This window comes from Martes martes (genome assembly GCF_963455335.1).
Source record: "Martes martes genome assembly, chromosome: 16".
NCBI lineage: Eukaryota > Metazoa > Chordata > Mammalia > Carnivora > Mustelidae > Martes > Martes martes.
In genome coordinates, this window is record NC_137904.1 from 6,230,038 (window position 1) to 6,252,558 (window position 22,521).

Sequence of the window (22,521 nt, forward strand, 5' to 3'; positions counted from 1 at the left end):
CTGTGTTCTACTTAGTTCCAGACAGCTTGCTCTTACTTCAGCAGCTGTCTCGCAGATGAATGTGCTCCAGAGAGTGTGAGCCCACAGACTGCCAGACGGGCGGGAAGCACTCCGTGGGGCCGCACTGTGTGGTTACTGATGTCGTGAGCACACAGCATGGTGGCGTGGTGAGCGGGGTGCGGACGCCAGATGCTTCACAGGGCCTGCAGTCCCAGCCAGTGCCGCGGGCTCTGAGCCTCAGAGGTCTTTCTGGGCGGAACCCCTCTGCTCCTCCCAGCCATCGTCCCCTCCACGGGGCCTCTACGTTGGCCATTCTGGCAGGTTCCAAGCCGGCCTCCTGGCTTCAGTCCTTCGTGAACCATCCGCCTCGCTTGTTTCCAACACGGGTCTGCTCCCAGCTCACCCCCAGATGAGAACCTCCCCGGAGCCCCTTGAAGCTCCCGTCCTTCGGGCCCCGAGTGCCGACACTGCCATGGACACTTCAGCAAGGCCTGGGGAGACACAAAACATACCTCACTTTAAAAAATTCAATCTTAGGGACGCCTGAGTGGCTCAGTTGGTTAAGCAGCTGCCTTCGGCTCAGGTCATGATCCCAGGGTCCTGGGATCGAGTCCCACATCGGGCTCCTTGCTCGGCAGGGAGCCTGCTTCTCCCTCTCCCTCTGCCTGCCACTCTGTCTACTTGTGCTCACTCTCGCTCCTCTCTCTCTCTCTCTGACAAATAAATTAAAAAAAAAAAACCTTTAAAAAATTCAATCTTAAAAGAAAAAAAATCATGCAATGTTTGCTTTTTTACTGTGATATATTCTTGTTGGCTTCAATATAAAAATGTTTTAACTTCCCTGCTGACGGGAAGAATTAATCGTATTTGAGGAAGATGCTGGGTGTTCAGCCACGGTTCTGAGCGCCCCCTCAGAGGGCGTGCGGGAGCTCCCTACCCTGTCGTCCATGGGTGGCCTCCTGTGACCCCTTGTTCCACACACCCTCCTCATGGAGTATGCTACCTCTCTGGCTGCTGGCAAACTCCCGGGTGTGTTCCCGTCTGAGAGTGCCCAGCGGGCCGGCTGTGCTAACTGCTTCGGCCTCTGGTCCCACCGCACACCTGTCAAGCACAGGGAACATTCTGTTCATCATGGAAGGCTTCCAGTTACTCGTGTGTGACCAACGATCCCCACACCTAGAGACTCCTCCTCCCGACTGGGGCAGGTGCCCCAGGACCAAGCAGGCGCCAGCTGCCGGAATGCACCTCGGTACCGCAAGGGGTGGGGCACGTGAGGACAAAGAGAGCATCTGAGAAGAGACTTGCCGGCCAGTGACATCTCCACACACCCTCGCAAGCCGTCTCTGCCCCGCACCCGAGTGTGGAGGTTGAGGCTGGAGCAAGAGGGCAGGGAGGGACCCACTTGCTGCTGGGAGGGACCCAGCAGGGAGGGACCCATCTCCGGCTCCCCATTCCTGGTATTTCTTACCCCCAGCCCCACACGGGAAACCGAGTGCTTGGTGTTCACTCTGAGCGCGGGTCAGTGGTCTGTAAAGGAAACCGGGATGGGCTCTGGTATTGCCCGCATCCCCCCAGAGCCACTTCTGTGTCCCCCACTCTCAGGGGCCTAGCAGAACAAGGGGGGCTGTAGGCGGCTCCCCCCAGCCCCTTCCCCCAGCCCTCAGGAGAGGCAGCCCACCATCCGAGAGCTGTCCATGGCTGTGGGCTAAGTGTCCGAGGTCTAACAGCCCCTCGTCTGCCATTATGAGCTCCGTTATGGGAGCCTTCATAGCAGGTGTCATTAACCAGACATTAAGACCCAAGCAGCCATGGTTTAGGGGACCATTACCATATGCCCGATGTTTGTCATGACAAACGGAGACCCAGCCAAGCACACATGTGATAATGGGCCGGGAAACACCCCCTGGGGGGAAGTAACAGGATTGGGGGGGGGGCACGCCCTGCCTGGGGCCCTCGGAGCGTCTGTTGACTCTGAGTCGGCCTCGCCTTGGCCTCCCTGGGTCCCCAGCTCTCCACCAGGGAGGTGGGGACCGCTGCCTGCCCGGCCAGCCTAAGCATGCTCCAGGGAAGCCTGCCTTGTGACGGTAGGACAAAGGGTCACGCTGCCTCAGTTTCCCCTGAGCTGACGGGTCTTTGGGAGCCGAGGCCAGCGTCAAAGCAAGCCGAGCTCATTTATGCTTCTGTGGGTGTGGAGGGTGCAGGGCCGTCAGGGCACCGACACCCCACCTCCAGCGGAACTGCGCATCCGCACTGGTGGCCGGCCCCACCGACCCACGCTTCCCCCTGCAGCCTTCCGCGACCAGGAGGCGGCGCAGTGTCGAGTGCAGGTGCGCGCTTTGGGTTCCGGCCTCCCTGAGTTCGAAGCCCAGCTCTGCCCCCTGCAAGTCAGGCTCCTCTTTCTGTTTCTATGGGGCGCTGCGCACACCATCCCTCTGGTCTCCCAGGTCCCTCTGCTCTGCGTTCATGCCCACGCCTGCCGGAGAGTGGAGGGCCCAAGGGTCTCCTGGACCCTGCCGCTCCCCAAGGGAGCAGACATCCCCTAAATCAGGTTCCATCCATGAAGGTCCCTTCCCTGGGCCACGCCCGATGGCAATGGCAATGGCAAGCACAGCCGGGGACTGTCCGCAAACCCACCAAACTGCCCGCTGACCAGAACTCGCGCCCCCACCTGCGTACCCAGCCCCCACCATGCCCTCTGCTCGCTCCTGCCAAGCTTTCTGTTCCCAGCACCCCAGGTACCACTTCCTCCTACCTGCTCCTCCTCCTCCCCTTCCTGAGCCCTCCCCTGCCCCCACCCTGCCTCTTCCCAGGCTGCCCCTCCCCCTGAAGCTCTGGCTCCCTGGAGCCTCCATGTCCCTCAGCCTGCAGGCCCTGCCTGCAGGGCACGTGCCTTCAGGACCCTGCCTCCGGCAGCCGGGTCCTCCTCCTTCTCTCTCCCCGCCATGTGCTGCGGTGTCCAGCTCTGTGTGTGAACGTGCTCTTGCCGGACTCACCCCGGCCCTAACTGAATGTCAAATGCACTCTACCCGCCTGCTGAGCCAGTCCCATGGCTGCGCCCGGCTGAAGGGGTGGGAAGGGCAGCGCCCCTCGTGCCGGGCCTGTGACCTCAGACACTTAGCCCACAGCCACGGACAGTCAACAGCCCCCGGTGCCCAGAGCGCAGGGCCCGCCCTCGCTCCCACGGGCCGTGGCCAGCCAAGCACGCAGTGTCTCCCGTGGGTCATCCAGCCCCTCGCACGCGCACAAGTACCTCCTCTAAGATCTTCTCCTGTCTCCTATGAGCAGTGGCGCTTTTACTCTTAGGACCGCCTTCACTGTGGCAGGCATTGCGGTCTACAGTGGGCTGAATGGTGGCCGCCGGAGAGACATGTCTGCGTTCACAACCCTGCAACCTGCGGCGGTTACCTTTAACAGGTCTTGCCTGATGTAATTAAACGAAGGATCTCAACATGAGACCGTCCCGGATCATCCCCCAACCCAGGGACAAGCGTCCTTACCAGACACACACGCACAGAGGAGAGGACACACGGACACGGAGACAGATGGAAGGACACAGCCATAGCCACGGACACCGGGGCCATAGTTCTGTGCGGGGCTAGACGGACCCTGCCTCACAGCCTGGCTGAGTGGCTGCCGTGGCCTCGCCTCGCCTTTGGACGTCCGGCCCACCCGGGACACTGATTCCTGATCCCCCAGGGACAGTTAAGGGGTAACGGGCATCTTGTTAGAGTCTCGTGGGTGCTGAGAGGCAGAGTCCCAGCCTCCGCGTGTCTGGGCGGCACGAAATCTGGGCTCCACGGCTCCCAGAGGCCAGGGCTCGCCCGGATTCTACCCCCAGCATGCAGACCAGGAGCCCTGAGATTTGGGGCAAAGTGCTTAACCCCTTGCCCCCAGTTTCTGCCTCTGTAAAACGGGGGGAGGGGGGTTGGTAAAAACAACCCTTTGCCCCCTGGGTTGCTGTGGACTCAAGGGTGCAGATAATAGACATCTACCGTGGACAGCAGGGAGGGCCCACCTGAGACACAGCGTGTGCTTGGAAGGCACCTGCTGTAACAGCCCATCTGCGGTGTCCCCAGCTCACGCACTCTGGTCTGCGGGGTCTCCGGGCTCACACGCTCTGGTCTGAGGGATTCCCCCTCTCACGCACTGTGGTCTGCGGAGTCACCCGCTCACGTGCTCTTGTCTGAGGGGTCCCCCGCTCATGCACTCTGGTCTATGGGGTCTACCGGGCTCCCGGTCTCTGGTCTGTAGGGTCCCCGGCTCACCCGTTCTGATCTGCAGAGGCCCCTGCTCATGCGCCCTGGTCTGCGGGGATCCCCTGCTCATATGCTCTGGTCTGTGGAGTCTCCTGCTCATAAGCTCTGGTCCACGAGGTCTCCCCTACTCTGCACTCTGGTCTGCAGATATTCCCTGGCTCATGCGCTCTGGTCTATAGGGTCTCCCCCTCACGCACCCTGGTCTGCGGCACCTCCCTGGCTCGGGCGCTCTGGACTGCGGGGTCCCCTGCTCACATGCCCTGGTCTGTGGGGGTCTCCTGCTAATGCGCTCTGGCCTGCGGGGTCTCCCGACTCTTGCTCTCTAGTCTGCGGGGTCCCCCCAGCTCTGCACTCCGGTCTATGGGGTCTCCCCCTCATGCACTCTGTGTCCACCCCACCACACAGCATGCGTTTCCCAGGTGCCACACTGCTGACACTCCCTGCTGAGAGGCTGTCCTGGGCTCTGTTGGATTTGAGTGGTGTCCTTGCGCTGCATTCGTCCCGGCCTGGCTCCCTGTCATGCAGAATGACCCTGGTTCACTCTGGCCCAGGTTGGGAGACACGGCTGCCCTGGTGGAGAACAGCCCACTAGGTGGAAGGGCCAGGACTTCAGAACCTGGGCCTCCCGCTTGCAGCTGGCTTGGGATGCAGGCAGTGGCGCTGGGTGGAGCACTGGAGCCGGCAGATGGTTAGCAAAGGCCCAGGGGTGGGCAGGCCGCGCAGGCGGTGCACAGAAAGGGCCCCGGTTCGCCCCGGGCAGTGGCACCAGCCGCACGGTGACTGCAGGTGCTTCGTGAAGCCGCGGATGTGACGTGAGCCATCTGTCAGGCACGGGGTTGGCTGCCCCGTGGCCGTTCCTGCTGTTCCTGCCCGCTGAGCGAACCCGTAACGGGATGTGGGAGGAAACATCTCTTCACAGGGCTGCAGACCCTCCAAATCAACTTGTCAAATAACAGGCACATACCCAGGATGAGGGTGGGGGTGTGCAGCGTGATTTGGAGGAGTGTCTCTGCCAGGGCTGAGATTTATGTCGTGGTGACAGAGGTTCCTAAAGACCCGGGTCCCCCCGGCCTGTGATGATGATACTGGCTGCTAGCAGACGCAGCTGAATCGGAAAAAGAAAGACCATGCTCGGGGACTGTCACTTCATTTTCCTCTCCTGTGGCTGCGGTCCAGTCCACGGCAGTGCCAGCCCCTCCCCGGGGAGCTCCAGGGTGGCCCTTCTCCCCCTCCCCCTCCCCTGTCCTCCGCCTAGAAGCTGAGGGGAGGAAGCACGAAGTCCCTCAGACTCTGGAGGTCTGGGTCCATGTGGCTCTGCCCTTTGCTGCTGTGTGACTTCGGGCCAGGCGTGCCTGGACCACCTTTCTGAGCAGGACAAGGACGGCCATGATGACACGACACCTGCTGACTAGTGGCTTATTCCAGAGCCCACACGAGTCAGGATAGCACTCTGAGGGCATGTTCTCACTACTCCCATCTTACAGAAGAGAGAGACAGGCTTCGAGAGGTCAGACAGTTTGCCGAGGCCAAGCAGCTCATCAGGGCCACCCTGTGTGGTTGTTCCGGTTGTGTACTGCACAAAGGAGCTCCACCCAGGGTGGCAGTTACACTGCAGACGATTGCTGACGTCCATGACAGCACGAAGTGGGCACAGGGCTCCCAGCGCCCCACAGGGCACGTCCGAGAACGATGTCCTTCATGACACACCCAGACGCCCACGCCCAGGTCCCCATGCAGGAGCACAGGAGCTCACGCTCCCTCTTGGCCTGACTCCTGCTGCGGAGCAGACCCTGAGTCGGCTGTGGCTGCCTGGCTGGGGGATGGAGCAGGTGCACGCCGGTGTCCACGAGACTGGGAGCCCGAGGGAGCAGCAGGTGGACGTGGGGCACCAAGCAGGACCCCACCCAAGGACCAGGACCACAAATGCTGCTCTCTAGCCGTCTGGAGGGTGGACATCCCAAAGCAACCTTGCTGGCTGGACCCGGGCGTCCGCGGGGCCAGCCTCCCTGGCCTGACCTGTTTCCTGCCTTTTCCAACCTCCACAGACCCATTCCCTGCCCCTCCAGGCCCGGCCTCCGGCCTCAATGGACGTGTTTCCTCCTACAACCAAATTTCCTTCTGCCTCCCCCTTGAGGGGACTCTGCGCGTGCACTCAGGGTCCCCCAGGTCATCCAGCGTCAGTTCCCATCCCCAGACCCTAAACCCCCAGTCCTATCCACGAAAGCCCCTTTGCCTTTCCAGGATCACGACCTGGGTGTGGCGGGGTCATCACCCAGAGTACCCAGAACGCCAGGAGAAGGGTCTTCACATGCTAGGCCACCTCCGCAGATGAATGGCTTAACTTGGGCGGGGAAGGGGCACGGCCTCTGGGGGAGGAGGGCGGAGGAGAGGGAGGAAGCATGTTTCAGTCAAAGGTGCACCCGAGGGGTGTGCCCAGAGCCCTACTTCTGGGGTGTACCAGAGCGCCTGCTGAGCTCCCTGCCCAGAGCAGAGGAGACTTTCAGGGCATGGACGGGGCACAGCCCAGCTGTGCCCACCAGAGCAGCAACTGGAAGGACAATGACCGGCAAGAACCTGCGGGGTCGGAGATGGTGCTGGAGAGAGAGGGCATCCCCGCATAGGGGCCAGCGCTCCGCCTCAGGTGTGAAGGGAGCACCCTGCCCCTCGCAGCTCAGGAGGACCACCCATTGGGGGAGGTCACAGAGAAGTGCTGGCCCCCGGGCCCTCCAAGGTGCCTCATCAGCACCCCCATCCTTGGAATGTGGGTTTGGGGTGGTTTGGGGTCTCAGGTCCCCAGTGCCAGGCCCGGCCCTGTTTCCCGTCTGTGAAGGGCAGGGTATGTCTGCAGCCCTGGATGCTTGGGGCCTTCCCAGGATGGCGCGTCCAGGCCCCAGGGCCAGCACTCTGGTGGTGGGGTCCCCGTCCGCATCCCCCGGCACTGTCTCCTCACATCCCTTCTTGTCCCACGTGGCTGTCCGAGTCTTGGATTCTAGCCACGGCCTGGGCCTCAGGGCAGGGCTCTGCCCTGCCAGCTGCCGAGGCTGGATAGGACCCCCGAACCAGGCTCGGGGCCGTCGTACCCTGGGGCTTCCCCGTGAACACGGATGGACGCGGAGTCTGTGAGCACCGAAGGGGAGCCGCGTGGGGACCACAGACCCCTGCGAGCATGTTAGGCACCTCAGGCCTTACCCCAGGACCCCTGAGCCAGAATGGCAGCCCGCAAGCTCCCCGTGGGGCACCGCAAAGCACCGATGGCACAGAACCCGCGTGAATCCACGTCTGCCCGTCCCCACTCAGGTCCCTTTTCCGCGGTGCTCCCATGCCGGCTCCCGTGGGTCTCCTCCCGACAGGTGTGACCGGCCTCCTGGCTGGAGGGCCGCCCCGGGGCTGCTCAAGGCCCTTCTGCCGGCAGCCAGAAAGGCCTGGAAGTTGACAGCCCCCCAGGGCAGCCCTAACCCTGAGATTCCAGAAGGTCCACAGCTCAAGGAGCCCTTGACAGCTCAGTGATTTCCTCATGGCAAGCATTCTGAGCCCAACGAAACAAAGACCTAACAGCTCCCATGATTAAGTAACAAGGTCCAAACAACTTAACAAATATTTATATCCTAACAGCTTAGCAGCTGAGCAGCTGGCTGAAAATACAATATATGCAAATTAAAACAAAAATACTATTCTTGCTTCATTCACAAATAACCATAATTTCTTACTGATGGGACATGTGTGCCTGTTGGGCACTGCACAACTTTTCAGTTCTTAGACTGGGACTGGACACCACCACCACTCTCGTTTCCTTTTCCACGTGGATTTTCACACAGAACTTGCTTCCCTCCCACCCCGTGAGCTGCTGCCCAGCAGGGAGATGGAAGAGAAATGATGTCATCCAAGGGAATGTAGGACAGTCGAATGTTGAGCTGTGAACTATCTCGAGTGTGGTGTCTGACAGCTTTCCATGTCTGGTCCTCTAAACTTAAAGTATTCCACAGCACTCACAGTGGCGTAGCACACGGTTGGCGAGCCGTGGCCTAACCTCTGACTGCAAGGGTTGGAGTCTAAGTACACTGGCGGGTCTGAGCTGAGCAGGGGCCGATGCCATGCTGGCCTTCCCTTCCCACCTCAGCATTCCACACCACTGGCTTTCCTGGGAAGGCCTCGTAAGTGTGAACTTTCACAGGACCAGCTTCATGGTGGGGCCCCACCCAAGGGAAGGTGGCAGGAGGAGGGGGGCTGAGGGCCAGCCTGGAGGTGGACCACCGGGTGGAAGTCTGTGTCCCCTGGTGCACGGGGAGCGGGAGCTTGAGTCAGGGGAGGCCCTGGCCGCCAACTGGATGGGGAGGTGCCCCCAGCGTAGAGACACCATTAGCAGCCATCTGGGGGCAGAGGTGGCTGGGATGCGGGGCAGGTGCCCAGGGCTTTCTCCACAGAGCTGAGTTCAAACCCTGCAATCCCAATTCTAAGAAAGAGAGAAAGCCAAGCCTGAGAACCTCTCCACCCACTCTTAAAAAAAGATACTGTTTAAACGTGCCCTTGATGTGGCTCCTTACTCCTCATAATTACCCTGATCACTGCCCTCGGCGCATAAGGATGCGTGGGGAGGCCCAGCTCGAGGTGGGCAAGAGGTGCAGACCATGTGCCCTCCAGCGTGGAGTACGGCCTGAGCGCCCGAGTGTTTTTGGCAAAGGGCAGCAGGTGCCTGGTGAGCGTTACCCTTTGTGTCAGATGGAATAAGGGGACCGTCCAGGAGCACAGGTTAGAAAGAGCTGCCCCTTTGGGCAGACACAGTCTCTTACAGGCAACACCTGCCAGAGTGCTGGGGACAAAGGCAGCGGGGTGCCCTCTCCCTGCAAACACACGGGACTGCTTGAGCAGAGTGGGCCCCCGAGGCCCCTCCAGCCCCTGGGCCATTGCTGGTGCTCTGGGCACACCTCTGCATGGGTGGCTTATTTCTGTCCTCAGGCCATTGGCCCTGGTGAACAGCCACGGGAACACAGACAGAGAAGGCACACCAGAACAGGAGCTGGGCTGCTCTGGCCAAAGAAACCAGGGTGAGTTTGGTGGCAGGTGCGTATAGGGAGCAGCTAGCCAAGGGGCCCACTGGTGCACAGGCTCAGGGTGGGCAAGCTTATTAGGGAGGTCTGCAAACATGAAGTAGCCTGTGGCAGGTGCAGGAAGGGTAGGTGGGAGGCCACTCATCCCAGAGTCCCGTCTTCTTCCCACACACCGGGGTGAAGTCCGTCCGCCGCACCAGAATTAAGCTCTGGGATCAGGACCCCACGTGGCCCCCACCCAGGCAGTTAGGAACTGGCCCTGGGGGTAGGCAGACACAGGCCAGCCTCAGTGCCAGACGCTGCCTTTCCATGGGGAGCCATACAGGACGCCAACTTCCAGCTGCTACAGCATTGTTGAAGGTGCTCAGGAAACTTCTAGCAAATTCTGGAATGGGCAGTCAGTCCCTTCCTTGCAAATCAAATTGTGGGCCCGTAGGAGAAGGAGCGAGGGCCAGCTGGTCCCCTCTCCCCAAAATGCCCTTGATGATGAATTGGAGGTTGGAAGAATAAATAAATCCCTGGGCATGTTTCCCCTCGAGGGTTGGGATGACAAAAGCGGAATGAATACGAATGTCTCCGGGTTATGTGCTGGGAAGTTAGCGTGGGCTTGCATTCATCGAAATTCAGTTCTTTATGTGTATCAGTTCCTTTTATCCTTCTGGGGATCGCAGCCGCCACAAGATGCTGGGCAGCAGATTAATCCAAGTGTTGTCAACGACAATGATAAATTGAGGTTTAAAAGCCTGCATTGACATCAATTACTATGAAAACTCGGGACTCCCCTCTCCCGCTACTTAGAACCAAGAATTTGTGAAGTCCTGGGCTGCCTTTCATTAAGCTCACCCCCAGAGGTTGCGCAGGGGTTTCTCAGTCAGAGGCTTTTTCTTTGCTCTGTGCTCCTTCTCCTTCCAGGCGGACCCTCTCTGCCTCCCACTCTCCGCCTCCACCGCCCCATGCACCCGCACCTGTGCCCTGAGCCCCTGTGCACCTGCACCTGTGCCATGAGCACCTGCGCTCTGAGCATCTGCATTTGTCCTCTGAACCCACCTGCTCCCTGTGCACCTGCACTTGGGTCCTAAGCACCTGCAACTTCCCCCCAAGCACCTGTGCCTTGAGTCTACTGGGAGAGCAGATCTAGTACAGCCATGTTCCCCCACCATATCCTCGGTTACCAGAGACTAGAACATGGCCCTGGATGCCCATCCTCTGTCCCCGCCCAACCACTCATGCATTCCTCCATCACTTTCCTGGTGTCACCACTCCTGTCACTACCCCAGTTCAGAGTCTCAGCAGCTCCCCGCCCCAGGGGTGGTTCCCAATGCCTCCTCTGCAGCCTCCCTAGCTGGAGTCGCCATCCAGCCCTGTTCCCAGCCCACAAATCCGCCCGCTGCCCATCACTACCTGTTGTACTACCTCCTGGGACACCCCCATGGCGCTCAGCTTAGAGGCTTTTCATGGTGCAGTCCTAACTTCACGCCTAGCCATGCACTTGTTCTCCAGAAGATGCATCACGTCTCCACGCCACACCATGCCCTTCCACGGAGTGTCTTGTGCCCCCTTCTCTGCTGGCTGGCTTCGTGTTGGCCCTGCTCCTATCTCTCAACACTGGCGCAGTGCGTGCGGCTCTCCAGCCATTTCCTACTTCTCTCCCCAGTGCTGAGCCCCAGGCAGCGGGGCACACACTCCGGGCTTGCAGTCAGCAGTACCCACGGGCCAGAGGGAGAGCACTGCCTGCCAGGCGCTCAGGTTCCGTCTGTGGCCGGAGAAAGCCCGAGCCCCCAGCACCCCACTCTCACCCTCAGAGGCTGCAGGATCCCTCGTGAGCACGTCATAGAGGGTCTCGGGCTTGCAGTGGGGGTAAGGGAGGCAGAGCAGAGAGGAGCAATTCACAGCAGCTCATCCCCAAGGATAACACAGAAACCGCAGTCCTGCAAACGCACCCTGGGAGAGCTGGTCAGTGCGGCGCCTCCCAAGGGAAGCACCGCTGTCTCCAGGTCAAGGCGTTTGCTGGCTGGTCAGATCCCACTTTTCAGGGGCAGAAAAAGCCTGGGTTCCTGTCCCTAACTCCCGTCCCTTCCTCCTCCTCTTTTCCTCCGTCCTCCCCTCCCTCCCTTGGTCACTGTGGCAGTTTCCCCAGCAGCAGGGAAAGACGCGGCCTTCTCCAGCACCAGTCACTGTAGTTCGGGGTGAATATTCGGTTAGTTCCAGGCCAGAGAGTCCTGATCAATATTACCTTCTCCAGGCAAAACAGCGTAACAGAGCTCTCATTAGCGGCTCCAAGCGCCGGCGCTGACACCCGTGACTGGCGCTGTGATTAACACCTGCCCCTCAGTTCCCAGAGCCGTGGCCTGTCCAGGGCAGCATCCCCGTGGCCCGTGAGGCTGGCAGGAGCCTGGCGACTGTTTGAGCTTCCCCCGAGGCTGGAAGCCCAGCCTGAGCTAGCCATTGGGGGCCCAGCCCCGGGCCTTTAGAGAACAGACCATCAGGAACAGAAGGGCTCGTGTGGCCCGGATTCAGGGAAGAAGATGCGTGTCCACCGCCCACCCATCCACACACTCACGTTCTGCATCTCTTCCCAGTGACTGCTCACCATCAACTCGCACACCTCCAGTGATGGGGAGCTCACTATCTGACAAAAGACCCGGTTTCCCATCCGGCCAGCTGCGATTAGGAGCTGGCTCCTCCAGATACGACTTCTGTGTCCATCGGTCCTGGCATTGTCCTTCAGGCCCAGCCCATCTCTCCCTTTCAGCATGCCTGCCACCCCTGCCCTGGAGCTTCCCACGGCTCCCCTCCACCCTGAAGCCATCCATGGTGTTGGCCTTTGAGAGCCTCTGTGGCTACACCAGTAACGTCAATAATCATAATTTGTTGGTGGTTAGGATGGGCTGGCCCTGTGCTCGGTACTGCAAACGGCCATTCTAGTCCTCTTGACAGCGCTGGGAGGACAATGCTATTGTTATTCCCTGTTTTACAACCAGGGAAACTTAGGCACTGTGGACCTGCCCCAGCCACAGATCTCACAAGGTTTCTCCATTCCTCTTGAAGACTCTGGTGTCACCCCCTGGGCAAGGCTTCCCTGTTCTGTGCGGAACGCATGTCCATCCCCACCTGGGGCTCCAGACACACCTCACATGTGTTCTTTCCCTGCCCCAACTCCTAGGTACTTCTTTCACCTTTGCATGCATGCTTTCTGCACTCTTCTCTGGCAGGGCCAGCTGGGCCCCACGGCACCCAGATCAGCCTGCATTGAGCAGAGCCAGCTCTTAGGCTGCGCTTGCATCTGTGGACAGAATCGGTGACCCCAACTCCTATGGAGGCTGCTGTGGCCCAACAGAAATGCCCCCCGCTGAGAGATCACTCAGAGGAGGAGCTGAATGTCACAGGAGTGCTGCAAAGACAGCCCCGGGAGAAAGGGCAGAGGAGAGTGGTAGAAAGAGCCCCACACCAAGGCAGTCAGGAGCCTTGTGTCCCCGTCCCAGTTCTGCCAGACTCTCTGTGGTGCGTGGGGATGTACCCATTCCTGTGCTGGGCCTCAGTTTCCCTACCCACAAGCCCTTGGCTGGTACAGGTGGCTTCTCAACCTCAGAGTACTTGTGTCGGTCAATGCAAGTAGCAGCTGGGGGTCTCTGGCCAGCGGCCCCCCAGCACAGCTGCACCCCCTGCCCCACTACGTCCCCACGTCCTGGATGCAGGTGAGGGCAGTGGCCATCAGCCGCGGCATGGCCCTGGGCACTGCAGCAGGAATGGACACCAGACACTGTGGTTTCTGCAATATGCGGTCTGACCCAGAGCAGCGCTGGGTGGCGGGCTCACCTTGCCCTCAGGACAGCCTGGTAGTGGCAGAGGGCACTGGCCCGTCACAACCCTGTGCCAGGCGCCTACTTCCCAAGCCCTTGCACATGAAGAAACAAAGCTCAGAGGTGAGTTCACAAGGCGGGCACCGACCACCTGACTCCAGAACCACCCACGTGGCCGCCCTGCTGACTGCCACCGACGGAGGGTGCCCTTCCTCCTTGGACCCACACTGGGCTCCCGGGTCCAGTGACAGAGGACGCAGGCCTCCTGACTCCAGCCCATCGCTCTGCCCTGTCAGCCTCCCGCCCTCCCTGACTTCCTTCACTCTGGTCCGTACCCAAGACCCGCCAACATCAGACGACAGGCCCATGGGGACCGCCTCAGGGACCAGGCTCAGCCTGACAGCTGTAACGGACACGCTGCATAAGTCACGGCTCGGTCCCAGGGTGGGAGCAAATCCCAGTGGAACACACCGTGGGCAAAGGAGCCTCCGCCGGTGACCTGGACAGGGGTCTAGGGCCTCCATGAGCGCCCGCCTACAAGACAGTCGGCAGTGACCCCGGCCGCCTGGTGTCACACGGGGGACCCATCAGACGGTTGCAATGGGGGTGAAGCGCATGAACGTGAACAAGCGAACTCAGAGACACAGAGTGTCACGGGCTTTTCCACGGAGCCTGCTCCTCAGCCAAGATGGGGCCGGCTGGTGCCAGATCCTCCATTGCGGGACCATGCTGAGCCCCGTGGCCGGACCGTGACGGGGCGGGGGCGGATCTCGGCGCTCCGGCTCCTGCGACCTCCCAGCCCAGGATCCCATGCAAGTCTCTGCTGCCTCCCGTTCCTCAGGTCCCAGGCTGTGCTCTGTCAAGCAGCACAAGTGGACAGTTTTAAGGGAAATTAATGCATGTGTTTCTGAATCACCTTATGTGGAAACTATCACAACCTTGTGTCTGAAGGACAGTAACACCCAGAAATGACCTCGCCATTGGGTGAGCTGTCTGGGTCGTGCCAGGTTTCTAAGAGTCTCCTGATGGGACGGCCTCACAGCTGGCCAGAGTCTCACCAGGCAGTGCTAACACTGACTCCTCCAGGAAGTCTCCCGGGGCCCCCCAGGTTTTGGAGCAGCCTCTCTGCAGAGCACAGCATACTCCAAATCAGGGCCATGGCCCATGGGACCGTCCTGGTTTGCTCACAGTCCCCCCCTCAGCAGAGGCAGCTGCTCCAAGACAGGGGCCAGACACCTGTCCAGGTCCACATCTCCCTTTTCAGTGACACCTTCCCAGTCCCAGCTTGACGGACATGGCTCCTCTCCCATGGTGACATGTTGCCCGGCCTGCACCTACTCCCAGCTCGCGGCACAGCCCCACAGCTTCCGGCTTATCTGACATCCCCCCGCGATGATCCGTGCCCCTTGGGCACGCTTGCCTGCACATGTCAGCCCTTCCCGACCCAGCACATTGGACAAAAGGGCCCGACAGGGAAGAGGCTCCAGTGGGAACTAGAGGCCAGCACTGCCTGGAAGTGTGGGTCAGTGGGCTCAGCAGTCCCTACATTTTTCTAGAATTTAGCTTAAAAAAAAACTGTTTCTTTAACCCAAGGCAGCAGGCTGGTCTCACCAACCGGATGTTAACTGTGTGTAGCACGTTCATGAAGACTCACGCAGACGGAGTTCTCCGCATCCTCAGAGGGCCGGTGCTCGGAAGGGGGCCGCGGGGAAGCACACTCGGCAGCAGCATCTGCTGGTGCCCTCCGGAGCCACGAGGCCCGCCAGGTGACAGCCGGCATGGGTGGAGGACGCCCGAGGAGCTCCTGAGATCGGCGCCACATCCAGGCCGGGAGACCGCGCCTCTTACCGGCCGAGGGAGAGCACACGCTTCCAGCAGGCTCTCGTCTTGAGAACGCTTGCGTGCCACACGCACGGCCACGACATTAAACCGCTCTTCTGCTTCCAACACGAAAACACACATCTGTGCGCACGGCTCCAGCACCGCACAGCTGGGGAAGCGGGAGGGATCGGTGTCCGGAAGGGGGACAGCGAGGCGGGGGGAAGACCCAGGACACCGGCAGGTCAGGACCACCTGCGCTTCCTTCCTTGGGGGCCTTTCCTCCTCCAAGGCGGACCTCCGGGCATCCCCTCACTAGCCGGCGCCCCCCTCGTTCAGCCAGGCCCCAGCCCCAGAGCCTTCCCCGGGTTGGCACGGGTGACTCTCCGCTTTTCATCCGACTGACGACTCCCATCTAGGTCTGTGGGTGGCTGGTCACTACTTCCCTGGCACTGGGCGAAAGCCCGGCATGAGCGTGGAGACCCCTGGGGTGATGGCATGACCGTGCGCTTACATGCGCACGCGACCACTAAGGACCTGTGACCCGCCTGTGGGAAAGAGCACCACGCGCTACATCTGCTGACTTGCCAACTTCCCCGTGAGGGCTTCGGGTTTTGATTCATGTGTTTCAGGGCTAAGGGTGAGGACCCCAGACCCCAGGATCACCACAGCCTCTTGAGGGCACAGCTCCACTCCCTAAGCATGGCCCAAGCCCCAGAGACGAGCCTGGACCCCCTCAGTGGTGCGCCTCATGGTCCCAGAAGCGGGCCCTCCCCTGCGTCAAGCGAGTGCGGCTGACCTGGTCAAGCTCTCGGTGGGCGTGCCTGGGGGGCTGGGGGTGTGACCCTAGTCTGACTGCCGTCAGAGAGCCCGATGCTCCTTGAATTGAGTTGAACTCACAAAATGGGTCCTTGGGGTGTCAGGTGGAGGCAGAGAGATGGTGGGGATGCCCCCTCGTGAGCCCACTCCTGACCGTGATGGTTCCTTGTATGCAGGGATGCCTTAGAGCCCAGAGAGGGGGTGTCACCCAGACATTCCCGGCATCCGGGAGGTGAGGCTGAACCCACTGCTGCCCGGGGCACGGGAGATGCAGTCACTGGGAGCTTCTCAGGCAGGGCCCACCCCCCCAGCCCGGACCCAGGCGAGGACCACAGATTCACGGCCCGCAACTCCCTCCCAGTCCTTGCCCGGCTTCCTCGCACACACTGTGGTTCCTGGTGAGGGGTCTGCACACCCCACGTCCGTGGGACCTAACCCACGAGCCCCAGGAATGAGCCCTCATGATCCCTGGAACCGTCAGAAACCGCCCGAGAGGTGCTGGCTAGAGTGGCTCCCGGCTGGAAGACTGCAACGCACAGGAAGAGCTGCCTTCTACAAGAGGATCTGGCTGCAAGGACCCAGAGTGCTCTCTGGTTGTGCACACACTCACACTCGCGCACACACCCCACATGCTCATGTAAACACCTCACACTCACACACACACACTTGTCATGTGCTCACACTCGTGTGCACGTGCACATGCACACTCGTGCTCACACCCACACTCGTGCACACTCAGTCCCACCGGGGCACCTCCTGCTCTCATGCACTTGGAGCAGCGCAGCTGGGAACTGGCTTCTTCCCAGAACTGAAATGTCACAGAGCCACCACCGCCTTCCCTCTTTGGTAAATTGTCTCATTCCCCAGATTGGTCCGTGTGGCGCTCAGCTGTGTAGGCCGTGAGGATACAGACAGAGCGAGTGGTTCCCAAATCTCCAGACCAGGGAACCAGGGAGGAGGATGATGGGCTGCGCTCGGCACCCCATCCTCCCAGCCTGGGCGGCCCCTCCTCCGGGGGCTGTGGCCTTGGTGTGCCATCCACTGGGAGCCCCGGACAGAGCCCAGGGAGACCCCCTTCCAGGACAGTAAATCATCACCGAGGGACCCAGGACAGACACTGGCTGGAGTGGCCGTGTTGTGACGCCGGTGCCCACAGGAGCTGGGAGCTCCTGGCCTGATTTAGCCCTCCCATAGCCCGGAGCAGCGGGTCTCCCTTAGGTTCCACGAGGTACCCCGTGTCCTTCCCACGGACTCCCTAAGTCAGTTCGTGGCTGCTGCCAGCGTGGCTGCTCCCGGACCCACGTGGCTGCTACGCGGCCTGTGCCACACCCCCGCCCCTGTGTGCTCAGCCAGAGGAAACCCTTAGAGGAGACGGCACCTCCGCCCATCTGAGCACGGCTGCCATGTCTGACTGCTGGGCAGGGACTCCGCGGACGGCGCCCGCAAGCGCGAGCCAGCCCCCCGTCTCTGTGCCTTGGTGTCCCGGGGAGCTCACTGCTGCGTAGGCAATGATGGCTGGGGGCAAGCATGCCTTGGTCGTGGCCTCCCGCCTCGCTGTCTCAATGGCTCAATGAACGAGCCGAAGGACTTTCAGGGCAGGAGAATCCACGGTCGGATCGTCATGCTGCCAGTTTTCTCATCGCAGAAGAAAGTTTTCCTGGACATCATCTACTTCTGAGAGTTGGCGGGTGGTGGGGATTCACCCTAACTGCTGTGAGGGGCTCACAGTACCTGAGCATCCTGGGTGGACCGAGGGACCCGCGGGGACACAGCCTGGGAGGCTTGCGCCTGTCTCCCCGGGGTGTGCCGTGTGTCTTTGTCCTTTGCTGACCTTGCCAAGCCTCCATCCACCGTAGACGTGTTGCCTGGGGTGACCACACGCTGAGCCTCACGAGAGTCCCCAGCAAATCACCAGACATGTGGGTGGTCTTGGGGATCCGACTCGCTCTTCTAACTGGCGTCCTTCCTGGATGAGCCTGCACTTCCCTTGACCGGTGCCCGCCTCACCTTCCGTGGCTCCTGGGGCCCCTGCCTGCTGCCCCAGCTCCTGCCTCTGCTCCTACTTCCACTGTGAGCCCTGTGTGTGCCTTCCCTTCATTTGCACAATGCAGGTCTCCCCTTCCAGGAAGCCCTCCATGTTCCATCCCGTGCGGCTGGTCCCCTGCTTCGCCTGCATCCCACACGGTGGATTCCGGAGTTCGGGAACTGGCCCATCTGCGTTTGTACCTCGGGGCGACCGCAGATACACCCTGCCTCTGAACTCCTAGGAAACCGGCGCCCCAGCCCCTGAGACGTGTGGCCTTGTACGCCTGCGACCTCTTCACACACATGCCCAACCCTGGTTAGGTACAGACTCGAGTTCTGATCCGACACATGGACCCGACAGCCTGGAGTGGGGACCAACCTGGGAGGTCCCGTATCCCCGCTTTGCAGATCAGACTCCCAAAGAAGTGACGGGACCAGGGCTGCACAGCTGGCCAGTGGCAGGGTGATTGGACCCCACTGCACGTCCTGAAACACTCCCTCCCTGGGTGCTGGGCGCCATCACCTGAGCTGGGGGGGGGCGGCTGGGTCACTGTCATCTGTGACGTACTCCTAGCCCTCACCCCTTGCACAAGGCAGCAGAGACAGCACCCAGAGCTATATAGGTGATGCCCCGTGACCGCCCAGGCTCGCGGGTCCCCCGGTCCCACAACATATCTGAAATCTCTCTCCTCCAGGGGATGCGTGACTCCCTCCCACTTTAGGGAATCGGATCAGAGACCAGGAGCTTTGGCTTCTTCCTTCATCACACCCAAGAGCCAGATTCGGGGGCCCGGCACCCCAGAGATCTCAGGTGTCCTTCTGCTGAATCCTCTGGACATTTTCAACAGCAAAACAGGTTTGATTTGCAGAAGCCATGAAGGAACAGGGGCAATACGATTTGTAATACACAGCGTTAATGGAAATGGTGGAAGACTGAATGTGTCAGTGAACATACTGGGTTAGTGACGGCCCGAGAAAATAAGCCAGTGCCCACGCAGTCTGGCGGCGGCGGAGGACAGGGTGGAGCGAAGGGGGAGGAGGAGGCTTCATGCCTGACCTGCTCACACATGCCCAGCACAGTCCCCAGCTCCCCCCAGATGCACAGAGACCCATGGATCCACGCCTCCTCTCCTGGGCATAGGAGCAGGGGCGGAGAGGAAACCGCAGGCCCGAAACAGGTGCCACGAGCCCCACACCTGCTCCCTGGCTGGACACCCGACCGATTGCGGCTCCCAGCCCCCAGGAACCCTACCTCGAACCCACCCTGTGGCGGCTCCGGGATACCCTGGGAGTTTGCAGACGGCCACTTCCGTTTCTCTTAGGAGGGCAGCCTTGCCTGAAACCGCATACCTTGCTGATCATTCCCTTTTCCCCCATTCCCTATGCCCCTAAAACCCTTTCCCCTCCAGTGGTTCCTCAGTATTTGCTGGACGGGACGCTGCCCGATCCGTGAACCACTCCTCGAAGCCACTGTGACTTTCAAGTCTGCTCCACCAAATTCTGTGGCTCGGCAGCTGCACGGAGGCTCACAGACATGCCTGACAGGTGTACACGACGAGCCAGGCCTGCATGCCCTCGGCTGGTGACGACAGGCGCCGTCTCTGACGTGCCAACACAGGCCAAGCCCTCGCCGGAACTCCGGCAAATCTTCCTCCGATCATGGCCCCCGTAGTTTGCACGACTCCTGGAGGCAACCAGAGTGCTAACACCACCTGACAGAGAAATCCAGGCACAGAGATCTGAGGCCACAGGGGAGGGGGAAGCCAGAGCTGAAGCCCAGGCTGGCCAGGACTCTCCTCCTTTCCCGAAGGGCCATGTCTGATTTGCTTGCATCTTCATGGGGCTGTGACGCCTATACTGACCCTCGCGCTCCGTCACTTCTGATGCGCAGATGTCCCCACACAAGAGTCATCAGAAGCTGCTGCAGCTGGGACGTGCGTGTATCACCCTCTCCTCTGCGTCCTGTGGCCAGGGCGCGGGCAGGCCCAGGCAGCGTCTGCCGTGGGAGGTGGTCCGGGAGAGATGCAGCAGCGGCTGGAGACAGGGCGGGAGGGGCCCGGATGAGGGAGGGTAAGAGCCAGAAACCAACCCAAACTGGATGGAATCTGGTGAAGCTGGGAGGGCTAGGGAAGTGCTGGTTGGGGGAGGAAACAGCAGGTCTGAGTGGGGCCCGCCACCAGGTACCTGGGTGCGGGAAAGGCTGGTCCCAAGTCCGCCTGAATCCACAAGTTCCAAACCCCATTGACCTGTAGGATCAGTGGTCCTGACCACACGACCCGCTGACACTTCAGTGGCCCCTAAGGAAGCACCTGGCACCCCAGGTAGGCTGGACGCCCCCTCCCAAGGGTGACTACTAGTCCTGCGGAAACAGCATGTGGGCACTGACTGAGGTGTGGGGACCAGAAGGTGACCCAGGGACACTGGGTGTACAGACAGCCGATGTGGAGAGGCAGGGATGTTCCCTTCTCTATAGGCCTTAGGCCACCTGTCACATGGGACTGACCACAGGTCTGCGTCCAACCCTGGACCATGAGCTGCCCGAGGGCAGGGAAGCTCTCTGGTCTCTGCTCGTCCCTCGCCTGAGGAGAGAGCCAGTCATGCATGGGACTGGCATCAGGGCCAAGAGCACAGGACAAGCCGGTGGCAGAGGCCCCACTAGGAGGCCCGGCAACTCCAGGACAAGGAGCTGGACGGTACACAGAGGTGCCGGAAGCTGCCAGGTGGGGGTTGGGATCTGGGGCATAGCAGGAGGCAGCAGTGGGCAGCAATCTCTGCCCATGGCCTGGCTGAGTGCATCCTCTCGCAGAGACCCCACAGGACGGCACATGCTTGGGGCCATCCCACCCAAGTGTCCCTGGGCCTCCCAGGGTGGAGGCTGTGGGGAGAGCCAGCCAAAATAAATCTGAGCTAACCTGTGCTGATCACCAGCTCCCTAAATCAAGGACCTGGCAGATCTTCTGGGCGAGAATCAATCTTCCTGTCCCCATAGTAAATACCATAACTCTTTTCCCAGTGTGGTTTAGAGAATGTAACTGTCATGCTCATGATTTATTCAAAAACATTCTTCCAGGTTAGTGAATGAACTAACAGCCTGCTTTTGAGCAGGAGGTCAGAGCGCTTTTCCAGGTGCCGGCCTCTCCCTCGCGGCCGCTCTCCCGTGCCGGCTTCTGCGCCTGCCCCAGATGGAGCCCCTGGGCCCGTCCCCCAGGCATGGAGGGCCTGCTCTGCAGCCAGCGCGACAGGACGAGATGGCCACGGCCTCCCTTCTGGGCAAGCGACTCTGGATTTCTCTTCTTCTGTATGGTAGTTTGCTTTACCCACAGTTAACGAAGAGCATGTTCTCGTGATTCAGACTACGCAGGGATTTCTAGAGAGAATGCCAGCCCCTTCTCACAACCGGGGCCACCAGCACCCACACAAACAGGTGCGTCTTCTCTCCAGCATGTCTACAGGATGACGTTACTCTCACGGCCTTTCTAACCATTTCTGCCAAAACACTGCCTAAATGTCCTCTGGTTCAGGGCATCCTGACATGGATGTGTGAGCTTTCTTTCACCATAGGTTCCACGGCTGGTGAATTTTGACGTGTTCTGCCAAACTGCCCTCCAAACACACGTTGTCAACAGGATGCAAGTGTCCCTTTTTCTCTGTTATGCTCATAAATCTGGTATTTAAGTTTTGCTAGACGGACGGGTAGAGAGCCCTCCTCATCGGCTTCCCAGGAGCGTGGCTCACACTGGCTGTGTGTGCTGTGCCCGTGTCTGGTTTCACATTAGTGTCTTTTTCCTTACTATGGAATTTGGGGATCTTCACCTTTGTCTTGCAACGTGCATGGGCAGGACTCCTCTCCCCACACAGGACCACAGTTCACATTTTTCCTGACTTTTCCTCTGACGCGTCTGTGTCTCTCTTTTGTGCTCATCCCTCCCCTGCAGCAGCCGTGCTCTAGGGCTGTGTCCTCTGACTCCACACTCTCTCCCCAGGCAGTGGGGTTCCTGTGGGACATCGGGCCCCACCCGTTAGGGTCATAAATCCCTCAGGAGCATCTCCAGTCTTTCTGGGCCCTGCCCGTGTGTATCCCCCTGTCTGCTTGATGTCACAAAGTGCCACCAACTCAGCAAACCCAAAACCACACTCAGGATCTTGCTTCCCAAACCTCGCCTTCCTTTCTGTCCTGGTGAACGTGCTGCGCTGTGCGCTGGGGTCCCTCTCCTGCCGCGGGCTTTGGGGGGGTCTTTATCAGCTGCTCTCCCGACTCCAGCTGCCACTCTGCCCTCCCCAACCCTGCCAGCTACACTCTTATCAGCTCCAGTCCTTCCTCACACAGCAACCAGACCCATCCCGACAACGCACAAATGTGGTCCCGTCACCCACTTCTTCTCAAACCATCAGGATAAAGAAGGAAGCCTTCCCGTGGCCAACAAGACACTGCCCTCCAAACACACGTTGTCAACAGGATGCAAGTGTCCCTTTTTCTCTGTTGTGCTCGTAAATCTGGTATTTAAGTTTTGCTAGACGGATGGGTAGAGAGCCCTCCTCGTCGGCTTCCCAGGAGCGTGGCTCACACTGGCTGTGTGTGCTGTGCCCGTGTCCAACAAGACACACACAGTTGGCCTGCCTGTTGTCTGCTCCCAGACTCGCTCCCCATGCACCGTCCGCGGCCAGCTCTGTACCATGGGACCGGTCAGAACGCTGGGTCTCCACACCTGTCTCGATGTCTCTGGCAGGTGTGGCCCTCAGTGGGGCTCGACGCTGGCC